Source organism: Pyrgilauda ruficollis, unplaced genomic scaffold, assembly GCF_017590135.1.
Source record: "Pyrgilauda ruficollis isolate IOZ18807 unplaced genomic scaffold, ASM1759013v1 scaffold22, whole genome shotgun sequence".
NCBI classification, from domain to species: Eukaryota; Metazoa; Chordata; class Aves; order Passeriformes; family Passeridae; genus Pyrgilauda; species Pyrgilauda ruficollis.
In genome coordinates this window covers 1,593,309-1,608,547 of record NW_024521428.1, presented here as the reverse complement: position 1 = coordinate 1,608,547, position 15,239 = coordinate 1,593,309, and the positions used below count along the sequence as shown (strand labels likewise).

At 40.7% G+C, this 15,239-nt stretch overlaps 1 protein-coding gene across 2 annotated transcripts in view; it reads left to right on the top strand.

Moving 5' to 3' along the window:
* Window positions 1–154: 154 nt before the first annotated feature.
* Window positions 155–15,239, top strand: part of NCK2 (NCK adaptor protein 2) — an 85,795-nt gene continuing 70,710 nt past the window's right edge. For both annotated transcript variants that reach the window (XM_041468524.1, XM_041468523.1), the window contains exon 1: window positions 155–476. The gene's annotated coding sequence lies outside the window, so the exon portion shown is untranslated. The remainder of the gene's footprint in view (window positions 477–15,239) is intronic.

Sequence of the window (15,239 nt, the reverse complement as noted above, 5' to 3'; positions counted from 1 at the left end):
GGAGAAGTCCTCCCGCAGAGGGGAGGGAGCCACCCGGGCTGTCCCTGCCCGTCCTTCCTGCTCTGGGGCGGGGGAGCAGCGGCCCTCCCGGCGGGCAAGGGGGAGCCCGGAGAGCTCCTCCCGCGCGATCCCGGCAGCGGCAGCGGCAGGAAGGGGGCCGCCGCCGCCGCCGCCGCCGGGCGCAGCAGGCAGAGGGAAGGCAGGGAGCGGAGCTGCCGCTGCCGTTGCTGCCGCCGCCGAGGGCCGGGGCCTTGGACGCGTCCGGCGAAGAGCGCAGGAGGAGAAGGAACGGGAAGCGGGGGGAGCCAGCCGGCCCCTCTCGGAGGACGCGGCCCGCATCCGCCCAGGGAAGGGCAGAGGGAAGCGGAGGGGGAGCGAGCGGGCGCCGCCGCCGAGGAGACAAAGAAGCGGAGCCCGCCTGGGCTGGGAGCCTCCCCGCCGCCCTCCCCGCTCCGCTCCCCGCTGGCCGGCCGGAGGTGAGCGCGGCCGCGGGCGGGACGGGGATGGGGCCGGGGCCGGGGCTGGGGCCCGTCGCAAACTTGTGGCGGCCGCGGGGGACGACGCGGAGAAGGGGAGCCGGGAGCGGGAGAAAGGCGGGTGTCACCTGTGCGGCCGAGGCTCCGCGGCCGCCCCGCGCAGGAGGGGGCCGGTACCTGCCGGGGGCGGCGCGGGGGGCCCGGAGCGGCGGGGTGTTCGTTGTGCCACGTCCAGTTGCGGGGGGGGCTCGGGGGCGGCTCCTCCTCATCCTCCCGAGTTGCTGCTCGTGTGTGTGCGTGCGTGTGACAGCCGCTGCTTTGTGCCGCCCGGCCGGGGGGCAGCGCCGGGCCGGGACGCCACCCCCCCGCACCCCTCGCGGGGCTCCGGTGAATGGAGGCGGCGTATCCGGCGGCCGCGGGGCAGCGCCGGGAGAAGGCGGGCAGCGCCTCCCGGCCGGAGAGCGGCGCAACCCGAAAGTTTCCCGAGCGGGAGCGCCGCCGCCCCGCACCGGGAGCGGCGGGCGGGCACACCGGGCTGCGGCGGGGACATCGCCCTCCGTCCGCTCAGTTCGTTTTTCTTTCCTTCAACGACTTTGGACTTCAGTGGGGCTGAGGCCGGGGATTTTCTCAAGGAGCGCGGTGCGCTGTGGCCTCGGTCGATGCCAGTGTAGGTAAAGGACATAAAGGTAAAATTACATCTCACGTAATGAGTGTTCAGTGAAGCACATCCCTGCGTGTTTTGGGAAGAAAATTACTGAAGTTTGTAAGTCTTCTCGCCCTGTTTTTAATTAAAAATGTGCCCAGGCTAACTGCTACCCCTTGCTGGCAGGGTAGGCACTTTGGCCTATCTAAGATCAGGTTGCTAGATCGGGATTCAGGTTTGTAGTTCAGGTTTGACCTGCAGCTGGCTGATCATGAGGGCTCTCGGCTCCAGTTTCTATGTTAATATCTTCCACTGTTTTTTAACAGTAAATGTTGTTCTCTGTGTGCATCAGGGTTATTCCGTGAATTCTGTGTAGTATTTCACTTGTAACTATCATGTTTTTGTGAAACAAAGAGAAACCTTTTGTTGTTTTAAAAGTTGTATGGTGACTGAAAGTCGGCAAGAATTTAAAGCATTCTTCAGCTTGAACTGTGTTTCTTCCCATGAAGCATTTTTGTTTCTGAGGAACATACTGCTGCTGTTCTAGGAGCTTAACGTGGGAGAATTAGACTTCTCTTTCATGAAATTTGGTAGTGGCCTGTGTAAAAACAAATTTTCATGGCCTAACCATGCGTGGTTTGTATCATCGGGAGTTTGGACTGGTAACTTAATATGGAGGAATTTGAAAGGACTCACTGGGTAGGAGATTATGGAGAATTTCTGTTTGAAAGTACTTGTTTGCCATTGCTTTTTAGGAATCTGAAGCAGTCAGCGCCATACTGGTGATGTTAATGGTACTGTGTTTTCATTTTTAGGATTATAATTTCTGATATAATGTTGCTTCTCTGAAATATTGATTTCGCAACTCCGGAAATCGAAAGCCTCCGTCTCACCAAGTGTGTTTAAGAAGTTAAGCAGATCCCTTTGTCTTTGTAACTGACTTTCTTCTTGTGACTTTGACAGAAGATATCACTTTTGGGAACAGTGAATAAATGTAGCAATAGAAGGCACCTGTACCATGAAGATCAAGTCTGTAATTAGCAAATATTTTTATATAGGCCATGAAACAGATACAGATTCATTATAACGTTAGCTTTTATTGCTGTTGTTCTGTCATTGCAATATTAGCTGTTGCATTTGCTTCCTACTTCTACCAGATTACATTTCCAATTGCTTTTGTGAAAAAAAAAAAAGATACACAAAATCTCTTTTGCTATGTTTTCCCAAAACTAACAGCAGTTAGCCCTTGATACTCTGGATGATCCTTTTTACTATATCTTGGCTACTGAACTTATGATAAATTCAGAATTTCAGCCTTGCCTTGTTGCATTACAGAAAGGGAACTTACCTCCCCTTCCTCTTTTCTTCTCTGTTTTCCTGGCTAGCTGTCTGAAAGCTTAAGGAAAGGTGTTTGCTCTCTTCTGTGTTACCTCACATCTTCTGTTAGCTAAAGAAGAGGGACAAGGTCAGCAGTGTCTGCTGCTTTTCCAGCCTTTGGGTTTTTTTTGTGCCTTGTGTTGCTGTTGGTATGTTAATCCTCTGCAGTGCTCATGGCTTTCCTTGGTAGAAACTATAACAGTAAGGACTGGAAAAGTGATACCCAGATAGCTCTGTTTGCTGGTCCTGGTCTTGAGCAGCAGCAAAACTACCCAGAGTATCTGCATTTTTCATGCTCCTTGAGCATAAAAGCTGCTTCCAGACTCCTGGAGACAGGTGCTGTATCAATTTACTTGCAGCAAGTTTGAAATCAAAACCAAGGCATCTTTAAATGTAAAGCATAGGTTCTAGAAAAATATTTTCTCTTTGTATTGAGGGACTGATGGTTTCTAAGCTGTGGGTATTCCCAAACCCCACTCCCACTGTGTTTTGAGGGATTGCTGATGTGGATTTATTAGAGGTGTTTGAGGGAGTTTGAAAACTGAAACCAGGCGCTGCTGTGTTTTGGTTAGTTTAGTGAGCCCAGGGTGAGGTGCTGGTCGCTGGACACCCTGCTCCCCCAAAGTAGGTCATCTGGCGTGGCGAGGAGGTGGAGAGTTGAGGCGCTCTGCAGGAGAGCTGCTTTCTGCTTCTCATCAAATAATGAACTTAAAGGTAGTACGCTTTGTCCTTGTATTTACTAGGTATACAGAAATGTTGTAGAACAATAGTTTCCAGGGAGTGAAAGTCAGGAATTCTGACTAGTTCCTGAAGTGAACGATGTTTAGAGAGCTGGGATGATGTTTGCAGTGGGGAAAATAGCATTGTTTTGTCATCCTGAGGTGAAGAAGTGAGGCCTGCGCTAATCATTTCACCTGTGCACCATTGTCCAGTCTTTACTACGTGAGATCCCACTACACCTTTTGAGAAATGACTTTTCTGTTTGTTTTGCTTTGCAGATTTCTGCATGTTTGCCTAGGAATCCAAAACTTATTTCTGTTTTAGGTAGTTCCAGTTTAAATTTTTCCTGCAAATTAATTAGGCCCATTAGTTTTCTCATAATAATGTAGTCAGTGGTGTTCTGCCCAATTAAACTGTTGCTCTGTTCAGTAGTGTATAAAGTAATTCTTCAAAATGCTAAGTTTTTGTTGTTTTGGTTTTTTTTTCCTTAAAGTAATCTTTTTTAACCATCATAAGAATTCTTAATTGTTTCATAAATGCTAATGACATGAGTAAGTTGAAAGTGCATTGCAATATGAAGTATATATTTTTATTTCAGTTAAGTATATGTGACACAACAAATCAATTTGTTTCTACTATTAATGAAGGGAGTTTATAGTTTGGACCCAGCATAAATAATAACTTTGTGTGCAATGAGGTGGCCTGACAGTGTACATTTTAAAGCTTTCATAGAGTATTGAGAATTTTAAGAATCGAGGTGCAGAGGAATAAATCTTGATTAGAGAATGGCAACCCATTGCATTTTAAATTACTGCAGCTATACACAAAACCCTGGTGTCAAGTAAAGTTTTAGAAATACTCATGCTATGAAAAACATTTGTTAGAGTGGAAGGTCAGGCATGCTGGTGTAGCCTGTATTTGTTCACAATTGTAAAAACTTACTTTGTGGCTTAGAGGCTTTTTTGCACTTTTTTTTGTAGGTTTGCTATGCTGGTCTTGGTCCTGATCTCCTTAGCCAGTATTAATATGGTGACATGTAACTACTGTTGATTTTGGTGGAGCAGACAATGTGATGAACAAGGGATGCTTGGCAGATCCCTGAATTCTCAAAAGTGACGATTGGCTCTTACAATCGTGACAAAATACAGGTGCAAAATAAAATGCTATACAGGTGTCTTTTTACTTACCCAGTTTTCCTCAGCTCATATCAGTTACTGTATGCGGAGTACACACAACCACAGGAACAACCATAGAAACAGACATGAAAACAGGTAGTGAGGTAAACCACAGATAGAATATAGCAGAAATTTTATAAGACAAAAATGGTCGTGTTTTACAGAGTCAGGTAGCAACTTGTCTTAGGCAACCTCCTTTTAAAAACATTTATTAATTAATTAAATTAAATACAAACTTTGTTTCAAATGATCTGTTTATCAGGAAAATAAATATAGTTAGGGAGCCTGTTGTGTTTCAGCAGTTGTGCTGTTTGTATAGGTGGGGCATTAATAGCCAAAAATAAATGAGCAGGCCTTCAGTTTATTACTTTTTTGATAGAAAGGCAGATTTTGGTCTTCTGAGGTGTTTGAAGTTTCTACATTCCAGAAGCGATCAGAGTATTTATGAAGGCCTTAGTAGAGAGAAGCGACACGAGTGTGAAAGCAGATACTGAAGTTTATGGAGAAGCTGGAGGCTGTGGATGCTCTTCCTGATGCTGTCCTCCGAGTCTGGGTCACGTCCTCTTACAGTGTGAGAAGCTGCTTTTAGCTGAGTGCTGTCTCTTGCCTGTCTTTCCCTGTGGGTTACACTGGGTCAGCTCTGTGCAAATACGGAGGAGCCATCAGAGGCTGCAGGAGAACAGGAAGAAGGTTAACAAAGGCAGGTGCTTTTTGCTCATGTTGGGGTGGGATTATTGGTTCTGCTAGCAGTGCATAATTTAAAAAGTATGTGTTCTGTTTATAAGAAAATAGAAGCAAGCTCTTGGGAAAAAAAATGTCAATTTCGCTTTCGATTTAACTATATTGTTCTTACTTAGAATATTTTCAAATGGTCATCAAACCTTTCCTTCAAAGTAAGATTAGATCCTTGCAAGGGTGGGAAGGTTTAGAAAGGAATGATGGTATTCATTAAGCAAATAAACTATAAGTGAACTATAGTAGGATATTCTAACTCATCCTTGTCAAATTTAAGTTGGCTGAAATAATGCTATTTGTATACCAATTAAGTATTAGTTAACTATATAGTAAAATAAAACACTTAATTCCTTCAGTCTTTTCATAGGTTTAGGAGAGAAGAGGAGCACTAAGTCCTGTAAAAACCTAATCTGTATATGGAGAGTTAAACTGTTCTAAATTTTTCAGAGCATTCTGGACTAATAAGCGTTTCAGGGAACAGTAATAAGTGAAGCCTCCTGTTTAGCGAAACCTGGCACTGATACCAAAGCAGATCCCAAGCACTGATCATGCAGACCTCTTGGTTTTAATGCAGTAAGAATACCCCCAGCATACCATGGCTGCAAGGTTTTTCCTTCCTGTTATTACAGTAGCAGTGTATCCATCACACTTGTTTTCTCCCACATCCTTTGTGTGTCGGACTTGGCTCCCAGTGCCATCCTGGGCCACTGCTGTTTCAGGGGAGCTGACTTCTTTGTTGACATCCTAATGATGTTTAGGATGACGACAAGGAAAGTATTTTTCAACCTTCTAGTGCAGAAGGAGAGATACGTGGCTCTATGATATGCTCTTGGGCTGAATTTTGATAGCTGTCATGACAACAAATGACACGTTCATTTCCCTGAATGGATGGTGTCCTTCCAGACACACACTGAGTGTTATCAAATTTGACAGGTCTTGAATGATGGCATGTCAAGGATTCTGGATTCCACCACAGGAGACTTGGGCTGCTGCAAATGCACACTGCCACATGGCTTAGCAAAACTTCAGGCTTTTTCTAGGTTTGACTTCAGGGTTTTTTCAGTTTGTTTTTACAAGTATCCTTTGAGTTTTCATTTTAAATAGATTTAATATTGGTTGAAAATTTTGTTGGTAATTTTAGATTGAAAATTTGTTTACTAAATAGTAGAAGAGAAAAAAGGTAGTTGGACTTCATCCAGTCACTTTAAAGATGCATGTATTTTAAATGCCTTCAGTATTTTTAGTAAAAATTTCAGTAAAACCAGAATGATAGGTTTTGAGTAGTATTTAGGTTAGAAACAAGCACTCTGTTCACTGATTTTTTTCATTTTGTGTTAGTGCTGTCTGTCAGTGATGATACAAACACTCCATGGTAGTTCAGCTGTAGAGTGCAGGGCCAGGAGCTGACACCTGTGTAGATGGGCTACAAACAGGGTCAGTCGGTGGCACAGATGGCTTATTTGGTTTATTTATAGGTTTGGCTGTTTATTTGTAAGGTTACAGTCTCAGTTGGCCAGGTGTTTCTGGTTTAGCTGGACTGAAGAAGTCCTGTAATTTGGGTAAACCCCTATAAATGCTATTTTTTGTGTGTTTTGTATTGGAATGTTAAGCTGGATTATGGTCTGTCAGTATCTTGTGCTCTGGTAACTGACTCAAATGACCTGCAAACAGCAGTTTTTCATGTGTGGTGGTGTATTTATTTATTTATTTATAGTTATGAATTACTTTTGTTAATACTGTCTGGCTATACCTGTAATACAAGTGAAAATGATAACTGGTACCGTTTAGGTGCTGGGAAGAAGGTACCATGTTTGTATCTTTAATTAGTCCATCCTACCAGAACTTGGAATTCTGTGTATGTAGTACAACTCTGGAAATGTAGGAAAACATAGCATTTTTCCCAGTGAGTATTGAAATTTTGTAAAAATCCCTGCTATTTTTTCAGCTTTGTGGTTTTAATTAAGAATGCTTTTTTTTTTCCAGTCATAAAAGAAATTGGTTATGGTATATCTTGTTTAATTGTGCTTTCCTTTAATCATTGCATGTTGAATGCAAAATATGTAGGTGGCGTTTATAGGTATAAAGACAGGTTTTTTTGCATCAAAAAAGGAGTGAAGCCATTTAGAGTATAAACATCCTGAGCTTTACCTTTCCCGTCTTTCAGAAGAAAGATGAAAAGAAAAATTGATGATCAATCTCCTTCGTTTACATTTTTCAGGTCTGTTGGCAATCTTTCTGCTAGTGCTGCAGGGATAATATAGAAATAATTATATTGTGGACTATTCATAAATTCACAGTTTTGAATTCCATTTAATTCAAATAGAGAAAGAAATAATGCTAATATCCCAAATAATTAATGCTGTAATAAAGGATCTGCCTTCCACTTGACACTAAAGAACTTATGTTCCGTTACATCAAAAGACCTAAATCATTTTGAGCATTCAATATTAAAATTCTAGGTCATGAATATTAGAAATTTAATCAGATACCTCAGTAAGGACTGTGTGGATTGTGTTGAGTTTAAACATTGGTAATCACAAAGCTTGTGTTTAGTACAAGTATCAAAATATGACACATCATTTTTATGAGCTTTGAGGCTCTTAAGGGATGCATGGGGAATCATAATGAACTGAAATGTTATAGACTTTTTATGGCAGAAAAGTGTTAAAGTCTGGGTAATGTCATTACTGTGACAATGTTTGTCTTCCTCTGTTAGTTTTGTCATGAGTTGTTAGTACAACTCATGGTTGTATTCCTTTAGGATTTTTTCTGGTTTTGCTGACAGGAGATTCTGGATGTTTATTTTATTCAGGTATTTCTTTCACCACTCTGGAAGACACAGTGTCAAAGCTCTGCCAAAGTTCCATTCCTTGTTTTGTGTCCCAACTTCTGTCTCCATTTTTGTGGCCCTGTGAAAATGCAAGCATGTGCTCAGTACCACTAGTGGTCCTATTGGGGTTGAGCGTCTCTTATTTACGAAACACGAAGCTGAGGCATATGCACATCTCTTCCAAGACAAGAACCACATTACATTGCAGGTCAATTCTTTCTCAGTTACACATTCTTTACTTGTCACAACATGTATATTGAATTATGGAACTTCTGCTGTAGTGTCACACAGCCAGCTTATTTTTAGAGACAGACTTTATGCCTATACATTGTGTATGACATTACTTTTCCAGCAGTCCTATAAAGTCAGTGTGATTCCTAGTAGTTTAGAATTGTTTAATGAACAGTAATACTGAGCTGTTATAGAGCAGGTGTGGATCAGGCAGTGCTTGATATAATGCCTGCTTAAGTTGATGGAAAAGGAAGTTAATCCTTCATGGGGGAAACAAGGAATTAATTAGTTTTGTGTTTTATTTAAAAACGTGGAAACCTAGAATTTAAAACAGAAAACCAAAATGAATGAAAGCAGGAAAAAAAATGGGAAAACTAAAATGTAATGCAAGAAAGGCTCTTGAATGCATTGAGGGTTTTAATTCCTGTTCTGGAGGAACCCAGGTTTGAAAATAAGTCTATTAATGCAGATCATGGAAATTCATAACTTTTAAAATGCTTTGCCCTGCCATGTTTTAACTGTATTAGATTGTTTAATGGTGCAGCTAGACCTGATTTCAATATTCTGTTATAAAAGTCCTTTTAGCTTGCCCTTGTGATTTGTCTATTGTGTTCTTTGACTTTTTTTTTCCCTTCTTTCCAGATAGATAATTTCAGTGGTTAAGTAGCTGGTCATTTGGATTCCTTTGAGTTAATATAAGTGATATACTTGTGGTTAAAAGAAGATACCATACATAACTGCAATCTGAATTAATGGCCATTGACTTACTCTTCTGCAGCAATGGCATACATACCATTACTGAGTGTACATAGCATTTGAAGCAGCTTGGTATTTAGTAGATTATACTGTGCTTGCTAAGCAGGTAGTAAAATTTTAAATGCTTCATTTTTCAAAAGTAGCAAGAATCTGATGTCAGTGAGTCATGAATGCAGGTGAGTCAAGGTAGAGTTGTGCTAGAGAGGAGGTCATTTTTCCAATGCCGCTCCCTGGTCAGCTCTGCCTGCCTGTTGCCCACCTGACTGGTAGCAGCCCTCAGTTCTTGTTCCTGTGCCATTTTCCTGCCACAGGCTTTTTTGAATGTGAGGGTTGTGCCTAGTTTGCAGGATGTCAGGCCTGATGTTAAGCAGCTGGATTTCAGGGGATTTTTAAATTGTTAGTACTGTTGTTCTAAAATTTTGGCGCCTACTAGATATTAGGGAGACCCCCACAAAACCCAACAACAATCAAAACTCCAAACCTCAATACCAATACTTGCACCTGATATCTATATAATCCATAGTTTTGGCAGCTGTGTACATGAACCTTTAGGTTTTCTTAGGAAAGTACCATTTTATTTTATGAATCTGTAAACACTTAATTCAAGAAAATCTTTGATTTAGTTGGTGCACACCTTGATTATTGTGCTGTCCAAACTGATGGTGGTCATCTGTGTCTTTGCTTGGTTAATATTTTCCCTCCTCCTTTTCCATTGCACAGTATTTTGTAGATAATTAGGATTGGGAATAGCCTTGATTGTGGGTGGACGTGTTTTTGGGTTGTCTGTAATCCATTCCTACGGCAGAAATATTTAAGCAGAGAAAATAAAGTATTAGATAAAACTAGAAAAAAAAATGTAATCTGTCTAGCATGATTGCACACATTTGGGAATGAGTAAGATTTGACTGGAACATTGCAGTTACGTGATGTGCAGAAGATCTGATGAACTTTCTGAAATGAGGATACACTTGAACCTTTGCTCACAATATTTCTGTATAATTGTTTTTAACATTCTTCTTCTATGAATATATTCTGGAGTAGTGTTAGGGTATTGGGGTGAGCTCCCCCATGGGTCAGTCAATACGTAACTTTCCTTAAAAAAGAAAAAACATTTTTACATTATGTAATAAATAAATTCTGCATTGTTTTTCTAGAATTTTCAGTGGCATTGATTTGAAGTACTGTAAATTTATGGAAGACTCTAATGACTGTGTGCAACAGAGAAATCTGTTTTCCTCCAGCTGCTGTGTGTGATATGTTGTCTTGCATCACACAGCTCTTTGCTCTAATACCTCTCTCAAAGCATCCAAATCTGCCTCCTTACCCCATCTCCCTTCTCCCTTTGCAGTACCGGGCAGCACCAGTCTCTGCCTCAGGAAGCCACATCCTGTGGTTAATGCGCTCTTTCCAGCAGCACAGGGGCTGTCAGGTAGCTGAATGGCGTCCAGCTGCTGCCTTACGAAGCCCTTTGTCTAACGATCTGCTGCTAAAGTTCCCGTGGAGGCTATTACTCATGTATTCTTCGTGCCGGAAGAGTCTTGCCATTAAATTAACAGCTGTGAATAGGATTTGGATGAAGATATTCTTGTTAGTGTTTTGTTGGCTCTCTATTCTAACTAAATATGTAGTTGCACGCAGTAACAGAAATGAGGTTGTCTGATTGCTTATATCTGATCAGGGTAGGAGAAAGTGTAGGGTGCTTTACAGGTTATTCTGCAGGATGTAATATTTTCTACCTTCATATGTATATGCTTGCAACTTGGTATTTGGGAATGATTAATTAAATCTGAACTTAATGTGGTCCAAATTAGGGTAGGATTTACCAGTATGAACTGTCTTTGGCCTAAGATGAATTGTATGAAAATAACATTGTACTTTCCTTTGCTATAAATCCTCCTCCTTCTGCTTGTCCATTCTTTGGAACGTGAGAGAGCTGCTGTAGAGAGAACTGTGTGATGAGGTTCAGCACTGGATCCCAGTGTCATGTGGTGTTTGGGGGAATGGTGGAAGCAATATTATTTCAGTTTTTTCTGTTTTCCAATAGCTGGATATTCTCTTTTTTGTAATATTTTTTCAGAACATTGCTGTTCTGAAAAGTCTGTGTTGTTCTATACTGAAATGAAACGTAGCCTGGGGTTTTCAGGTTGTAGATGTGCTGTAATATACTTACTGACAGTTGTTGATTCTGAGGACTTTATATGCAACAATGATCTGAAACATACAAATTTTAAGGGCAGGTGAAAGAAAGAGAGTTGGAAAATAGAAATCTTGAGTTGAGGAAGGGTTAGACAAAGGATATATGATTCATAGTTAGTAGCCTTAAATGTATATATACATTTAAAAAAGTTTCATGTATGCCTACATAAGATTGCTTTTTAAAGTAATTGTTTTGTGCTTATCAGCTTTTGCTGCTAAGTGGACATAATGCAGGTTGCTGAGTCATTGACCCTTGTAACCAACAATTTGTATATCTTCACCTTGTTTAGCTTCATACCAAGAAGCAGTAGAAATGTGATTTTTATATAAAATCACTAGGTGAATATACTTGTTCACAAAGGCAAGACTTACATTTTTCTCCAGTATGTCTAATTTTTTATCATTATGTATGGACTTACAGAATGTGCTCAGCTGAGATTGATCACTGGTGTGTGAAATGACCAAATTATAACAATGGAAGGTTTTCTGAGGTGGGTAATATATTTTCATATGTAGCTTCCAGCAATGACTTTAATACACTGAAGGCCACACTTTCAATGCTTCTGTTATTGAAATGTAGTGCTCTGATCGTTTTTCTGCTGAGCTTCAATTTAGAACTTCATCTGGAAAACATCCAAGGAAAAAAGCATCAAAGCAAAATAATAATTGTCTCTGAATGCAGGAAGATCTTTAAGTATAGAATTACAATAGGTAGCAAGAGCTTGAAAAAGTGCACTGGACACCTTAAAGGCTAAATTTGTAAGTAAGAAAGGAAAAGACTGGCATATACCTTGATGTTGTAATAGTTTGCTAACTTTGCATACAGGAAGTAAACTTCTGCATTCTTACTGTTTATAGCTTCGTTTCCCATCTTGAATCTTCTGGCTTTGCTTTACGTAAAGGATTGTTACCACTTTACTGATAGATCCTCAAGAAGTATATTGCCACTTGCAGAGCCCTGAATTGGTCCTCTGCTGCACTTCAAAGCCACCAGGTGAACTCTTCCAAATGTTTAATCAATTGAGTTATGATTCTCAAGCCACTTATGTGTTTAGTTAACTTTTCTGAGGTTTAGATTTGGGACTTTGTAAAGAAAAGCACATATAGGAAGAAGAAAATGATGATTAAGGGAAGTGTATGCACAATTGAGAATTGGTTCTGACTCTTCAGCTTTTTACATGTGCCAGTGTGGGAACGGTTTCTCTACTTCTTCTGCCAGTGTAGTAATAGCTGTGGGAGGATGGTGGTGTGTGTGAGGCTTCAGTAGCTGACAGCTTTTTTGCTTCCTTACAACTACAATTAAAAGTCCTATAGAAGTTGAATATCACACTGCTTTTATTGGAAGAATGGTTAAAGAAGAAATGTAATCTGTATTATCCAGGAACATCTCTGTGTATCATGCTGAAGTCATTCAGATTTTCCTTTCTTTACAGTAGGTCTGAACCTGTCAAACACAGATTTTGGTGGTTCTTGAATTGTTCTGGCAGCATCAGCAGATGGTTTCAATGCCATCTGCAAAATATATGGAAAGTTGTGTAAAGTGCAGATTTTCTAGGGTTTTGTTTGGTTTAACTATGCTTTGCAGTGAATATTAAAATTTTCAGGAAATTTCACATACTTTGCTGGGCGCAGTAAAATGTAGCATGTGGAAGCCACTTTTCATCCCACCACAAGTGCAGTGTACCTGAAAAACCCAGTTATTGGCTGTGGAATGTGTTGGGGAGAGATCTCCTCTTCAGCCTAAATCTTAGCAGACGTGGGGATTTTCTTCACCTCGTGTACTACAGAGAACTCTTCTGCTTGCTTTAGTTACTGCATTGTCTTTTCAGCTCAACCCATGCATTTTTCTTGCTTTTCTAGGAATAGCCTCCCTAGATGGCAACACCAGTGACTGGCAGCTCTGTGCTTGTTATGCCTGGGGGAAAAAGCCCTGGCTTTCTCAAAGCCCTCTGCCTCTATGAGCTGATACACTCATCGTTAGGAAATGTGAGAGGCAGGTATATGGTAGTCTTGTCTCTGCATGGCTGAAATGCTCCTCAGCTGCAGCAGCTGTATGGATCCTGGTCTGGGATGAACTTGATGGATTAGTGTAGTGGGAGAGTGTCTGTGCTAAGTTACATACCCCAGTCAATGCTGCCATGAGTCGCTTTAGGTGCTTGCAAATATACTCTTCCCAGATATGGTTGAAATGCTCTTGATTTTCTTCTTTATTCGTAGAAATGTTGCAGTAGGTCTGGATTGGACTTTGGTAATAGAATTGCCTGTATTTCCTTGCCTTTTTTTTCCAAGTCACCTCTGCATACTTGGATATATAGCACACATGCGCTGTCTCCAAAACAGGTATTTCTATGGAGTACACACATGGGAAGTTTGTTACAGATTATAGCATCCACCCCTCTGGAGTAAGATTATTTTCTTGATTTCTGTGTTGTTTGAAAACTTAGTATCACCCTAAAGCCCTTCTTGTCAACAGTTACTACTTGCTGTCAATTTTCATCTTACGGGTAAAAAGATGTGTGTTAGGATAACTTAGTTTCAAGATGTAATATGAGGTTTAAAGAGAGGAACTGTGTGTGCCTGCAGAAAGGGGAATGATTCTCTGTTTCTCTGTATCTGTGATTGCATCCTTGGAAGAAAAAAGCAAGGAGGAAAGTTGTTGTGGTCATGTAATGTTTACTTAATTTCAGCTTGCTAGTCTGAATTTTCTTTCTCAGAAAAGAAAATCATTTAATCAGAGATTGCAAATAGTGAAAATTAGACACCCCTGGAAAGTAGAAATAATAGTAGAAGGATCAATTAGTTGATTTCTACCTACAGCACAGGATTCGCTCATTTTGGCAACAGTAAGATGTTTAGTTCAGCTCCGCCAATTTTTTTTTCAATCTCGCTCTAATTTGCTGAGTTTGGAGACTGTGTGATTATTTCAGCCAGCAGGAGAGCCTTATTTCTTTTGTCAGTTTTTTTTTTTTTAAATGTATTTCCTAATTCTTTGGGGTTTTGTTTGGGAGGTTTTTGGGTTTTTTTGAATGTTACTTCATCATGTGCACCATTAAACATTTTATGTAGGAATGAGAAGTAATTATTTCTTCTTCAGTTGGTTCTCACTGGAATAGCCATAAAACCCTTGATCCTGATTCTCCACTGTTCTGCAGCTTGTAATTCATTTACTTTGTGCTCCAAGTGCAATGTGTTTATATAAATCTACTGTTGATGTTGATGTATCATTTCTACTTCAGTCTCACTTAAGGCAAGTGTAAATAACTTTACAGAGTTGCAAAACAGTAGGGAAATAAGCCTCCACAAGCTAAGGCATAAGATTTATTTTCTGGGGCAAATGAGGAGATTCTTTGAAGCCTGATCAAAGCCCAGGCTCTCCAGTTGTGCATAGTATAAAGCTGGTGGCATCTGAGCAGAATTGGTTGGCTTCAGGAGTTTTGGTTTAATTTTCTTTTCTTTCTTTTTTTTTTTTTTATTGGGACTTTATATCTCTGGAACCCATATTCAACATATTTCTGGAAATGACAAGTGTATTGCCATATGGCATACCAGATTTCAAGCCACTCTGAGGTGCATGTGTGAATTTTAGAGTGCCTGGAAGAAATGAATGAAAACCACATTCTCAATTTTATCTATTGCTGAGCTCTGTAGGCAGAGGAATGGGAAGGCTTTGAAGTAAATTCTGCTGGAGGGATTGTGTGCTTATTTCTGAGCCACCATCCTAATGCAGCAAGGTGTAGATGTAATTTATGTTTCAAAATATGTGCTAATTTCAGCAGGGTTGTCAGTTTATGTGCTGCTGTGCTATTCTGGGAGACAGTAAGAAATACTGAGCATCTTTTTGCTACTGGCAACTGTTACCATTTTCATTCTTCGTTTCCAACCCTTTTTTATGCCTAAACCTCTTTTTCAGACTTTAATGCCTGAACTTAATTCTTAAGTATTGTTGAACTGTTACTTCTGTATATGGTCTGCTTCCTTAAAAGGGTCTGTATTGATTATACTTTGAGTAGATTTCTTAAGCTTTTGTTGGTTAGTAAAAGCTGAGGAAGCATTACTAAAGGTATTTGTACCAGGGTTGTTTTTCATTCTGGAGACTTTAC